General features: G+C 40.8%; 1 protein-coding gene and 1 pseudogene across 1 annotated transcript in view; both read left to right on the forward strand.

Annotated features, from left to right (window-relative positions):
• Positions 1 to 14,835, forward strand: part of EFCAB5 (EF-hand calcium binding domain 5) — a 186,755-nt gene that overhangs the window by 26,976 nt on the left and 144,944 nt on the right. The gene's annotated exons all lie outside the window — the stretch shown is intronic.
• LOC113269080 (tubulin alpha-1B chain-like) lies at positions 791 to 2,337 on the forward strand (annotated as a pseudogene).

The raw sequence follows: 14,835 nt of genomic DNA on the forward strand, positions 1-14,835 counted from the left end.
AATGACTTTTGAGCAGTAGCAACATCCTGACCTAAACAACAAAAAACTAATTTTATTAAACATGTCTGGTATTTTTTAAATGTTGCATAGGTTTCCTTTCTTGATCCTCTTCTCACTCTAGACATTCTCTCTGTGTGAGCTCATTCAATAATAATAATAACTATAGACGTTTTAGGATATATAATTTCATATATATGCATATAATTATATATGCATATAATTTTTTCATGACTATCCTGCAAAGTATAATTTTGTTTCCATTTTACAGGAATAGAAACTGAGTCTAAACTGAGTAACTTGTTCTAAATCATGGGGCTAGGAAAGGCAAGAGCTGGTATTTGAACCCTGCTATCTGTGATTCCAATGCCCATAATATTTTTTAACACAACATTTATTCATTTATCAAGTAATTGAGTTCTTACTATGTTTCTGACACTGTTCTAACCACTGGGAGACAGAGTTTCTGCATTAACGTGTCTTAATTTCTAAAGGTGTGTTAGAAACAGACTATTCCTCCCGCCAAAATCCTTGGTTTTAGCCAGTGCAATAATGCAAATAAAGGAAATCAAAGTTATAAAAATTATAAAGAATAAAGTAGAAATGTCTTTTTTTTGCAGATGACATAATTGAATAAAGCAATCGATATAAATTTAACAAGGTTTCTGCACACAAAGTCAACATACAAAAAACAATGATAAGTGCATTACTTACCTTGACTTAGCTTGTGAGGGACGGTAATTGTGACCCTGTGTCTTCTCCTGTCACCTGCGCCTGCTAACCTGTAGCCACCATGCATGAGTGCATGTCATCCACACTGGCCAGGCTGGTGTCCAGATTGACAATGAATACCGGTGGCTCTGTTGCCTGGAACACGGCATCCAGCCTGATGGCCAGATGCCAAGTGACAAGACCACTGGGGGAGGAGATGACTCTTTCAACACCTTCTTCAGTGAGATGGGTGCTGGCCAGCATGTGCCCAGGGCAGTGTTTGTAGACCTGGAACCTACAGTCATTGATGAAGTTCACACTGGCACCTACCATCAGCTCTTCCACCCTGAGCACCTCATCCCAGGCAAGGAAGTTGCTTCCTGAGGACACTACATCATTGGCAAGGAGATTATTGGTCTTGTCTTGGACTGAATTTGGAAACTAGGTGACCAGAACACAGGTCTTCAACACTTCTTGGTTTTCCACAGCTTTGGAGGGGCAACTGGCTCTGGGTTCACCTCCATACTGATGGAACATCTCATCCCTCTGTCAATTATGGCAAGAATTCCAAGCTGGAGTTCTCCATTTACCCAGCCCCCCAGGTTTTCACAGCTGTAGTTGAGCCCTACAGCTATCCTCAGTACTGACTCCACCCTAGAGCACTCTGACTGTACCTTCATGTTAGACAAAAAAGCCATCTATGACACTGTTGCAGAAACCTCGATATTGGAGCACCTGGGTGGCTCAGTCGGTTAAACGTCCAACTCTTGATTTTTGGCGCAGGTCATGATCTCATGGGTTGTGGGATCAAGCCCCACACCTGGATTCACACTCACCAGGGAGTCTGCTTGAAAGATTCTCTCCCTCTGCCCCCCCCACTCGCAGGTGCATGAACATGCTCTTTCTCTATTAAAAAAAAAAAAGTAGAAGCCTCAATATCAAATGCTCAAACTACACTAAACTTAACCGCCTTGTTAGCCAGATTGTGTCTTCCATTGCTGCTTCCCTCAGATTTGATGGAGCCCTGAATGTTGATCTGACAGAATTCCAGACCAACCTGGTGCCCTATCCCTGCATCCACTTTCCTCTGGCTACATATGCTCCTGTCATCTCTGCTGAGAAAACCTACCATGAACAGCTTTCTGTAGCAGAGATCACCACTGCATGCTTTGAGTCAGGCAACCAGATCGTGAAATATGACCCTTGGCATGATAAATATGTGGCTTGCTGCCTATGATTCCCCAAGATGTCAATGCTGCCATTGCCACCATCAAGACCAAGTGCAGCATCCAGTTTGTGGACTGGTGCCTCACTGACTTCAAAGTTGGCATTAATTACCAGCCTCCTACTGTGGTACATGGTGGAGACCTGGCCAAAGTACAGTGAACTGTGTGTATGCTGAGCAACACCACAGCCATTGCTGAGGTCTGGGCTCCCCTGGACCATAAGTTTGACCTAATGTATGCCAAGTGTGTCTTTGTTCACTGGTATGTGGGTGAAGGCATGGAGGAAAGAGAGTTTTCTAAGGCCCATGAGGACATAGCTGCCCTTGAGAAGATTTATGTGGAAGTTGGTGTGGATTCTGTTGAAGGAGAGGGTGAAGAAGAAGAAGAAGAAGAGGAATACTAATTACCATTCCTTTCAGCCCTGTGGCTTGTCACACCTAGAACTTTAGTTTAAACATTTGCCGAAAGGCATTAAAGCTTTCTGGTTATATTGTCTTCACTTTTTAGCTGCGATCATGCCTTACTTTTCTATGCATACCAGTAAGATTTTTCCATCATGTCTCAAAGTAAAGGCTTTAAGAAAGAAAAAAAAAATCCACAAAAACTATTATATTTATATATATTAGCAACAAATAATTAGAAAATAAAAAATTAAATACCATTTTAATAGCATCAAAACCATTAAATATCTAGAAATAAATCTAACCAAAAATGAGCAAAACCTCTATACTGAAATTATAAAGCTTTGCCAAAAGAAATTAAAGATGTCCTAAATAAATGAAAAGATATATCTTAGAACCAACAAAGATGGCGGAGGAGTAGGAGATCTTAGTTTTGTCTGGTGCCAGGAATTCATCTAGATAGCTATCAAATCGTTCTGAACACCTGCAAACTCAACCTGAGATCTAAGAAAAGAATAACTACAACTCTATGAATAGAAAAACGACCTCTCTGCAAGGTAGAGGGTGTGGAATGTGAATTCAAGGTGATATATGGAAAGATAAACTGCAGGGGGAGGAGCCTCCGTAAGCCAGCAACAGAGTGATACAGCAGCGGAGTGCAAAATTGGAACTTTTAGAAGTCTGCTTCTATAAGGGACATTTGTGCCTGAAAGGCACTCAGGTGGTGACGTGGGGCAGAATCCTAGGTGGGACAGTGTGGTCTCAGGATCCCCGGGGTCACAGGAAGAGTGGAGGTGCCTGAGTGTGGCAGAGTTCCCAGGCATTGGAGAGGGGAAGCTGCCTGCAATCAGTAAACCCAGGAGTGGGCTTTCACCTTGGTGTTGCCATAAGCCATGAACCCCGGTGTGATCAGGTGACCGCACTGACAGCAGGGGCCCAGCAAGTGGCAGAACTGCAAGAAGACCCTCCCCTTCCTCCCCTGGGAGGAGTGGCACCGGTGCACACCATAGGAGTTGGCTGGGTTTGGAGACTCAAAACGGGGTTGCATGCCTGAGATAGAAACTCTCTGTCCCAGGCTGGGTGAGCACGGAGTGCAGACAGACACCAGGAAGACAGGAGTGACTGACTGCTTTTCCCTGAGGGCACCCTGAGGAGTGAGGCCCTGAGCTTTTGGCTCCAGGGCTGGAGATTGGGAGGCCGCCTTTTTTATTCTCATCTTCTAAAGTGGTGAGGAAACCCTTCAGGGAACAAACCCACGTAGAGCAAACCAGAACAGCTGTGTTAGTCTGGCCTTTTGGCAAGAGGGGTGCAATTCCACCCAGGGCAAAGATATCTAAGAATCAACACAACAGGCCCCACCTCGGATCAGCAAGAACATCCAACTAAGACCAAGTCAAGTTTACCAGTCAGAGAGAACTGCAAAACTCCAGTGCTAAGTCTTTCAATTTTAATTTTTTTCTCTTTCCTCTTTCAACCTACTTCTTATTTTACCAACTCTTTTTTAAAAATCTTTTTTAGTTTTCATTTTTACAGTTACATTCCAGCCTTTCATTGTATTTAATTTTATTTTTGTACATATGTAAGTTTTTCTTTCTTTACAATTCGGGATGCAGTTTCTTCTAACAAACAGACCAAAATACATCCAGAATCTAGTGCATGACTCTCTTCTCTTCACCTGTGTGATCATATTCTCTCTTTCTTTTCCCTCTCTTCTTCTTCCTTTGTTAAAGTCTTTTTTTTATTATTATGTTCAGTTAGCCACCGTATAGTACATCATTAGTTTTTGATGCAGTGTTCAATGATTCATTAGTTATATATAACACCTGGTGTTAAAGTCTTTTTTAATTTTCATCTTTACAGTTACATTCTATCCTTTCATTGTATTTAATTTTATTTGTGTATATATATATATATATATTTCTTCTTTCTTTACAATTTTGGAAAGTATTTTCTTCCAACAAATGGACCAAAATACACTCAGGATATAGTGTATTGCTCTGTTCTGTTCACCTGTCTGTTTATATTCTTTCCTTTTATTATTAATTTTATTTTTGTACATATATAACTTTTTCTTTCTTTACAATTTGGGATCTAGTTTTCTAAAAAAAAAAAAAAAGACCAAAATGCACACAGAATCCAGCGTATTGCTCTATTCTTCTCATATTCTGATTATATTCTCTTTTTTTCTTTTTAATTTTTTTTTCAGTTTTGGATCTCTTTTGATTTTTTTAGTGTATATTTTTCTGGCGTCATTGTTGCCATTTTTGTATTTTGTTCTCTTGTTCATCTATTCTTCTCTGGACAGAATGACAAGATGGGAAAACTCACCTCAAAAAAGAGAACAAGATGCAGTATGACTGCCAGGGACCTAATCAGTATGGAAATAAGTAAGATGTTGAAACTAGGGTTCAGAATAATGATTATAAAGGTACCAGCTGTGCTTGAAAAAAACAGAGAAGACACTAGAGAATCCCCTTCTGGAGAAATAAAAGAACTAAAATCTAACCAAGTTGAAATAAAAAAGGCTATTAATGAGATGCAATAAAAAATGGAGGCTGTAACTGCTAGGATAAATGAGGTAGAAGAGAGAATTAGTGTTATAGAAGATCAATAATGGAGAATAAAGAAACTGAGAAAAAGAGAGATAAACAACTACTGGATCATGAGGGGAGAATTATAGAGATAAGTGATACCATAAGGTGAAACAATATTAGAAAAAGTGGATTCTCAGAAGAAGCAGAAAGAGAGAGGGGGGCAGAAGGTATATTGGAGCAAGTTATAGTGGAGAGCTTCCATAATCTGGGGAAGGAAACAGGCATCAAAATCCAGGAGGCACAAAGAACCCACTCAAAATCAATAAAAATAGCTCAATAACCCAACATATAATAGTGAAACTTATGGATCTCAGAGACAAAGAGAAAATCCTAAAAGCAGCTCAGGACAAGAGGTCTGTAACCTACATGTGTAGAAACATTAGACTGGCAGCAGACCTATCCACAGAGACCTGGCAGGCCAGAAAGGACTGGCATGATGTATTCAGGGTACTAAAAGAGAGAAATATGCAGCCAATACTTTAGCTAGCTAGCTGTCATTCAAAATAGAAAGAGCCATAAAAACTTCCAGGACAAACAGAAACTAAAAGAATTCATGATCACCAAACCAGCCCTACAAGAAATATTAAAAGGGATCCTCTAAGCAAAGCAAGGAACAGAGACAATATACAGTAACAGTCACTTTACAGGTAATACAATGGCACTAAATTCATATCTTTCAATAGTTACTCTGAATGTAAATAGGCTAAATGCCCCAATCAAAAGACACAAGGTATCAGATTGGATAAAAATGCAAGACCCAATGATATGCTGTCTGCAAGAGACTCATTTTAGACCCAAAGACACCTCCAGATTGAAAGTGAGGGGGTGGAAAACAATTTATCATGCTAATGGACATCAAAAGAAAGCTGGGGTGGCACTCTTTATATCAGACAAATTAGATTTTAAACCAAAGACTGTAATAAGAGATGAGGAAGGACACTATATCATAATTAAAGGTCTATCCTACAAGAAAAACCTAACAATTGTAAATATTTATGCCCCTACATGGGAGCAGCCAATTATGTAAACCAATTATTAACAAAACTAAAGAAAGACATCAATAATAATACAATAATAGTAGGGGACTCTAACTTACTGCAATGGACAGATCATCTAAGCCAAAGATCAACAAGGAAACAAGGGCTTTGAATGACACACTGAACCAGATGGACTTCACAGATATATTCAGAGCATTCCATCCCAAAGCAACAGAATACACATTCTTCTCAAATGCACATGGAACATTCCCCAGAATAGATCACATACTGGTCACAAATCAGGTCTCAACCAGAACCAAAAGACTGAGATCATTCCCTGCATACTTTCAGACCGCAATGCTTTGAAACTTTAACTCAATCACAGAAGTAAATTTGGGAAGAACAAAAATACATGGACTAAAGAACATCCTACTAGAGAATGAATGGGTCAACCAGGAAATTAAAGAAGAGTTTTAAAAATTCATGGAAACAAATGAAAACGAAAAGACAACTGTTCAAAACCTTTGGGATGCAGGAAAAGCGGCCCTGAGAGTGAAGTATATAGCAATACAAGCCTTTCTCAAGAAACAAGAAAGGTCTCAAATACACAACCTAGCCTTACACTTACAGGAGCTGGAGTAAGAACAGCAAATAAAGCCTAAACCCAGCAGGAGAAGAGAAATAATAAAGATTAGAGCAGAAATCAATGAAATAGAAACCAAAAGAATAGTAGAACAGATCAACAAAACTAGGAGCTGGTTCTTTGAAAGAAATAATAAGATTGATAAGCCCCTGGCTGGACTTATCAAAAAGAAAAGAGAATGGACCCCAAAAAATAAAATCATGAATGAAAGAGGAGCGATCACAACCAACACTGAAGAAATACAAACAATTATAAGAACATATTATGAGCAACTATATACCAACAAATTAGTCAATCTGGAAGAAATGGATGCATTCCTAGAGACGTATAAACTACCAAAACTGAACCAGGAAGAAATAGATAACCTGAACAGACCCATAACCAGCAAGGAAATTGAAGCAGTAATCAAAAATCTCCCAACAAACAAGAGTCCAGGACCGGTTGGCTTCCCAGGGGAATTCTACCAAACATTTAAAGAAGAATTAATACCTATTTTTCTGAAGCTGTTTCAAAAAAATAGAAATGGAAGGAAAACTTCCAAACTCTTTCTATGAGACCAGCATTACCTGGATCCCAAAATCAGACAAAACCCCACCAAAAAGGAGAATGACAGACGAATATCCCTGATGAACGTGGATGCAAAAATTCTCACTGAAATACTAGCCAATAGGATCCAACAGTACTTTAAAAGAATTATTCACCACAACCAAGTGGGATTTATTCCTGGGCTGCAAGCGTGGTTCGTCACCTGCAAATCAATTGATGTGATACACTACATAAATAAAAGAAAGGACAAGAACCATATGATCCACAGCAGCTCTTTCTGCCCACGCGTCCTGTCCCCGTGCTTTAATAAACCACCAATTTTGCACCAAAGACGCCTCAAGAATTCTTTCTTGGTCGTCGGCTCCAGACCCCACCCCACTGAACCTCGCGAGTATTCCATGTCCTCATCAAGGTTTTTTGACGCAGAGGTATGTTTAAATAGGGCTGGGAGAGAGGAGTTAAGATGGCGGAGGAGTAGGGGACCCCTTTTTCAGCCGGTCCCCTGAGTAGAGCTGGATAGGTACCAGAGCAGCCTAAATAATGACGGAATCAGCCTGAGACGCAGGAAGATACATCTGGATCTCTAAAAATGAACATCTCCAGCGCTGAGTATTGAGGTACGAAGAGGGGAGCCGTGAAACCGCGCACAGATATCGGAAGATAAATGGAAGGGGGAGGGAGCCGCCGCGTTCGGGCACCGGGAAGCGGCAGCCACCTGCACGGGGGAGAGGGCGGACTCCCGGTCGGCACCCGCGAAACAGCAGACTGAGACCCTGAACCGGGTTCGCGCGCCACCAGGCTTCTCACGGAGCTCCGGAATCCTGGTGTGCTCACCGGGCATAGACTGAGACCGGGAGATCCGGGAGCGCACGGGGCGGCTGGCGGCTGGCAGTGTTAGAAACACAAAGGACAGAGATGCGCCGGCCCTGGAAGTGAGGGCAGGGACGCAGGGTGTAGGGCGCACATCCCGGGACGCTGCAGGGTTGAGCAGCACCAACAGTAACAGAGTTAAAGTGGCCAGATCATCAGTGGAGAACGGGCCGCAATCCCTCCGTTCTGTGACAATTCAGCCTCTGCTGCTCTGACTCTCAGAAGAGGCACAGCAAACCGCCAGGGAAAGCCGCCAGAGAACAAAAGCCTGGAAATACCGGCTCACAGTGTGCCCATCCCCATCCCCCCTTGCAGGGGACACGGAGACTCTACCCAAACAGGGTTGCCTGAGTATCGGCGTGGCAGGCCCCTCCCCCAGAACACAGAAGGCAGGCTGAAAAATCAAGAAGCCCACAACCCAGGGTGCCTGGGTGGCGCAGTCATTGAGCGCCTGTCACCGGATTAGGGCGTGATCCCGGTGTTCCGGAAAGGAGTCCCTCATCGGGCCCCTCTGCTGGGAGCCTGCTTCTTCCTCTCCCACCCCCCTGCTTCTGTTCCCGTTCTTGCTGACTGTCTGTCTCTCTCTCTCAGATAAATAAATAAATAAAATCTTTAAAGAAGAAGCCCACATCCCTAAGATCCCTATAAAACAAGGGGCACGGCCTGGGACCCAGTCAATAATTTGGGCTCTGGACAACCCCGCAACCTCTCCTCATCAGAATGACAAGAAGGAGAAGCCCCCCCAGCAAAGAAAAGACAGTGAGTCTGTGGCCTCTGCCACAGAAATAATGGATATGGATGTAACCAAATTATCAGAAATGGAATTCAGAGTAACGATGGTCAAAATGATGAGTAGAATTGAAAAAAGTATTAACGAAAAGGTTACTGAGAATATAGAATCCCTAAAGACAGAAATGAGAGCGAATCTGACAGAAATTAAAAATTCTATGAGCCAAATGCAGGCAAAACTAGAGGCTCTGACGGCCAGGGTCACAGAAGCAGAAGAACGGGTTAGTGAATTGGAGGTTGGGTTAATAGAGGAAAAAACCAAAATAGAAGCTGCTCTTAAAAAAATCCAAGCCCACGAATGTAGGTTACGGGAGATTACTGACTCAATGAAATGATCCAGTGTTAGAATCATCGGCATCCCCGAGGGGGTGGAGAAAAACAGAGGTCTAGAAGAGATATTTGAACAAATTGTAGCTGAAAACTTCCCTAATCTAGCAAGGGAAACAAACATTCGTGTCCAAGAGGCAGAGAGGACCCCTCCCAAGCTCAACCACGACAAATCTACGCCACGTCACGTCATAGTGCATTCACAAATATTAGATCCAAGGATACAGTATTGAAAGCGGCCAGGGCAAAGAAATTTCTCACGTACCAAGGCAAAGGCATCAGAATTACGTCAGACCTGTCTACACAGACCTGGAATGAGAGAAAGGGTTGGGGGAGCATATTTAAAGCTCTTTCAGAGAAAAACATGCAGCCAAGGATCCTTTATCCAGCAAGGCTGTCATTCAGAATTGATGGAGAAATAAAGACATTTCAGAATCGCCAGTCACTAACCAATTTTGTAACCATGAAACCAGCCCTACAGGAGATATTACGGGGGGTTCTATAAAAGTAAAAAGGCCCCAAGAGTGATACAAAACAGAAAGTCACAGCCAATACAAACAAAGACTTTACTGGCAACATGGCATCATTAAAATCATATCTCTCAGTACTCAGTCTTAATGTGAATGGCTTAAATGCTCCCATAAAGTGCCACAGGGTTGCAGATTGGATAAAAAGAAATGACCCATCCATTTGCTGTCTACAAGAGACTCATTTCGAACCCAAAGATGCATTCAGACTGAGAGTAAGGGGATGGAGTACCATCTTTCACGCAAATGGACCTCAAAAGAAAGCTGGGGTAGCAATTCTCATATCAGATAAATTGGATTTTAAACTACAGACTATAATTAGAGACACAGAAGGGCACTATATTATTCTTAAAGAAAGTATTCAACAAGTGGATATGACAATTATAAATATATATGCCCCCAACAGGGGAGCAGCAAGATACACAAGCCAACTCTTAACCAGAATAAAGAGACATATAGATAAAAATACATTAATAGTAGGGGACCTCAACACTCCACTATCAGAAATAGAACACCCTGACAAAAACTAAGCAAGGAATCAAAGGCTTTGAATGCTATACTCGATGAGTTGGACCTCATAGATATATATAGAACACTACACCCCAGAACCAAAGAATACTCATTCTATTCTAATGCCCGTGGAACATTCTCAAGAATAGACCATGTTCTGGGACACAAAACAGGTCTCAACCGATACCAAAAGATTGAAATTATCCCCTGCATATTCTCAGACCACAATGCTCTGAAATTGGAAAACAACCACAAGGAAAAATTTGGAAGAAACTCAAACACTTGGAGACTAAGAACCATCCTGCTCAGGAATGACTCGATAAACCAGGAAATCAAAAATCAAATTAAACAATTTATGGAGACCAATGAGAATGAAAATACAACAGTCCAAAACCTATGGGATACTGCAAAGGCAGTCTTAAGGGGGAAATACATAGCGATCCAAGCCTCACTCAAAAGAATAGAAAAATCTAAAATGCAGTTTTTATATTCTCACCTCAAGAAGATGGAACAGCAACAGAGGGACAGGCCTAATCCACACACGAGGAAGCAGTTGACCAAAATTAGAGCTGAAATCAATCAAGCAGAAACCAGAAGTACAGTAGAGCAGATCAACAGGACTAGAAGCTGGTTTTTGAGAGAATCAATAAAATTGACAGACCACTGGCAACACTTATCCAAAAGAAAAGAGAAAGGACCCAGATTATTAAAATTATGAATGAAAAAGGAGAGGTCACAACGAACACCATTGAAATTGGAAGGATTATTAGAAATTTTTATCAACAGCTATATGCCAATAAACTAAGCAATCTGGAAGAGATGGAATCCTTCCTGGAAACCTATAAACTACCAAGATTGAAACCGGAAGAAATTGATTTCTTAAACAGGCCAATTAATTATGAAGAAATTGAGTCAGTGATAAACAACCTTTCAAATAACAAAACTCCAGGCCCGGAAGGTTTTCCTGGGGAATTCTACCAAACATTCAAAGAAGAAATAATACCTATTCTCCTAAAGCTATTTCAAAAAATAGAAACAGAAGGAAAGCTACCAAACTCATTCTATGAGGCCAATATTACCTTGATCCCCAAACCAGGCAAAGACCCGCCTCAAAAAGGAGAATTACAGACCGATTTCCCTAATGAATATGGACGCCAAAACCTCAACAAGATACTTGCTAATAGAATCCAACAGTACATTAAAAGGATTATCCATCACGATCAAGTGGGATTTATACCTGGGATGCAAGCGTGGTTCAATATTCGCAAATCAATCAGCGTGATACATCATATCAACAAGAAAAGACTCAGGAACCATATGATCCTCTCAATCGATGCCGAAAAAGCATTTGACAAAATACAGCATCCTTTCCTGATTAAAACCCTTCAGAGTGTAGGAATAGAAGGTACATTTCTCAATCTCATAAAAGCCATCTATGAAAAGCCTACTGCAAATATTATTCTCAATGGGGAAAAGCTGGAAGCCTTTCCCTTAAGATCAGGAACTCGACAAGGATGCCCACTCTCGCCACTATTATTCAACATAGTACTAGAAGTCCTTGCAACAGCAATCAGACGACAAAAAGGGATCAAAGGTATTCAAATCGGCAAAGAAGAAGTCAAATGTCTCTCTTCACAGATGACATGATACTCTATATGGAAAACCCAAAAGAAGCCACTCCCAGACTATTAGCAGTTATAGAGCAATTCAGTAACGTGGCGGGATACAAAATCAATGCTCAGAAATCAGTTGCATTTCTATACATGAATAATGAGACTGAAGAAAGAGAAATTAGGGAATCCATCCCATTTACAATAGCACCAAAAACCATACGTTACCTTGGAATTAACTTAACCAGAGACGTAAAGGACCTATATTCTAGAAACTATAAATCACTCTTGAAAGACATTGAGGAAGACATAAAAAGATGGAAAGATATTCCATGCTCATGGATTGGAAGAAATAACATAGTTAAAATGTCCATGCTACCCAGAGCAATCTACACTTTCAATGCTATCCCGATCAAAATACCGAGGACATTTTTCAAAGAACTGGAACAAATAGTCCTTAAATTTGTATGGAAACAGAAAAGGCCCCGAATCTCCAAGGAACTGCTGAAAAGGAAAAACAAAGTTGGGGGCATCACAATGCCAGATTTCGAGCTGTACTACAAAGCTGTGATCACAAAGACAGCATGGTACTGGCACAAAAACAGACACATAGACCAACGGAACAGAGTAGAGAGCCCAGAAATGGATCCTCGGCTCTTTGGGCAACTAATATTTGATAAAGCAGGAAAAAACATCCGGTGAGAAAAAGACAGTCTCTTCAATAAATGGTGTTGGGAAAATTGGACAGCTACATGCAAAAGAATGAAACTTGACCACTATCTCACACCATACACAAAAATAAACTCCAAATGGATGAAAGACCTCGGTGTGATACAGGAATCCATCAAAATTCTAGAGGAGAACATAGGCAGCAACCTCTACGACATCGGCCAAAGCAACCTTTTTCATGACACATCCCCAAAGGCAAGAGAAACAAAAGATAAAATGAATTTATGGGACTTCATCAAGATTAAAAGTTTCTGCACAGCCAAGGAAACAGTCAGAAAAACTAAGAGGCAGCCCACGGAATGGGACAATATATTTGCAAATGACACTACAGATAAAGGACTGGTATCCAAGATCTACAAAGAACTTCTCAAACTCAATACACGAGAAACAAATAAGCAAATCAAAAAATGGGCAGAAGATATGAACAGACACTTTTCCAATGAAGACATACAAATGGCTAACAGACACATGAAAAAATGTTCAAAATCATTAGCCACCAGGGAAATTCAAATAAAAACCACACTGAGATACCACCTTATGCCAGTTAGAATGGCAAAAATAGACAAGGCAAGAAACAACAATTGTTGGAGAGGATGTGGAGAAAGGGGATCCCTCCTACATTGTTGGTGGGAATGCAAGTTGGTACAGCCACTCTGGAAAACAGTGTGGAGGTGCCTTAAAAAGTTAAAAATTGAGCTACCCTATCATCCAGCCATTGCACTACTGGGTGTTTACCCGAAAGATACAGACGTAGTGAAGAGAAGGGTCATATGCACCCCAATGTTCATAGCAGCATTGTCCACAATAGCTAAATCGTGGAAGGAGCTGAGATGCCCTTCAACAGATGACTGGATTAAGAAGTTGTGGTCCATATATACAATGGAATATTACTCAGCTATCAGAAAGAACGAGTTCTCAACATTTGCTGCAACATGGACGGCACTGGAGGAGATAATGCTAAGTGAAATAAGTCAAGCAGAGAAAGACAACTATCATATGATTTCTCTCATCTATGGAACATAAGAACTAGGATGATCGGTAGGGGAAGAAAGGGATAAAGAAAGGGGGGGTAATCAGAAGGGGGAGTGAAACATGAGAGACTATGGACTATGAGAAACAAACTGAGGGCCTCAGAGGGGAGGGGAGTGGGGGAATGGGATAGACCAGTGATGGGTAGTAAGGAGAGCACGTATTGCATGGTGCACTGGGTGTTATACGCAACTAATGAATCATCGAGCCTTACATTGGAAACTGGGGATGTACTAGATGGTGACTAACATAATAAAAAATCATTTAAAAAAAATAAAAAATAAAAAAATAAAAATTAAAAAAAAAGAACCATATGATCCTCTAAATAGATGCAGAAAAAGCATTTGACAACGTACAGCATCCTTTCTTGATTAAAACTCTTCACAGTGTAGGAATAGAGGTAACGTACCTCAATATCATTAAAACCATATACAAAAAGCCCACAGCAAATATTATTCTCAATGGGGAAACCTGAGAGCTTTTCCCCTAAGGTCAGTAACATGGCAGGAATGTTCACTATCGCCACTATTGTTCAACATAGTACTAGAAGTCCTAGCTTCAGCATGAAAAAAACAAAAAGAAATAAAAGGCATCCGAATCAGTAAAGAAGAAGTCAAACTCTCACTCTTTGCAGATGACATGATACTCTATGTGGAAAACCCAAAAGACTCTACCCCAAATGGCTAGACTCACACAGAAATTCAGCAAAGTGGCAGGATATAAAATCAATGCACAGAAATCAGTTGCGTTTTTATAAGCTAACAATGCAACAGAAGAGAGAAAAATTAAGTCGTCAATCCCCTTTGCAATTGCACCAAAAACCATAAGATACCTAGAAATAAACCTAACCAAAGAGGCGAAGGATCTGTACTCTAAAAACTATAGAAAACTCATGAAAGAAATTGAGAAAGATACAAAGAAATGGAAAAACATTCCATGCTCATGGATTGGAAGAACAAATATTGTTAAAATGTCTACACTACCCAAAGCAATTTACACATTCAATCCAATCCCTATCAAGATAATACCAGTATTTTTCACAGAGCTGGAACACACAATCCTAAAATTTGTATGGAACCAGAAAAGACCCTGAATAGCCAAAGGAATGTTGGAAAAGAAAACCAAAGCTGGAGGCATCACAATTCTGGACTTCAAGTTCTGTTACAAAGCTGTAATCAAGACAGTATGGTACTGGCATAAAAAAGACACATAGATCAATGGAACAGAATAGAGAACCCAGAAATGGACCCTCAACTCCGATGGTCAACTCATCTTCGACAAAGCAGGAAAGAATATCCAATGGAAAAAAAGGCAGTCTCTTCAACAAATGGTGTTGGGAAAATTGGACA

This window comes from Ursus arctos, unplaced genomic scaffold (genome assembly GCF_023065955.2).
Source record: "Ursus arctos isolate Adak ecotype North America unplaced genomic scaffold, UrsArc2.0 scaffold_24, whole genome shotgun sequence".
Taxonomy (NCBI): domain Eukaryota; kingdom Metazoa; phylum Chordata; class Mammalia; order Carnivora; family Ursidae; genus Ursus; species Ursus arctos.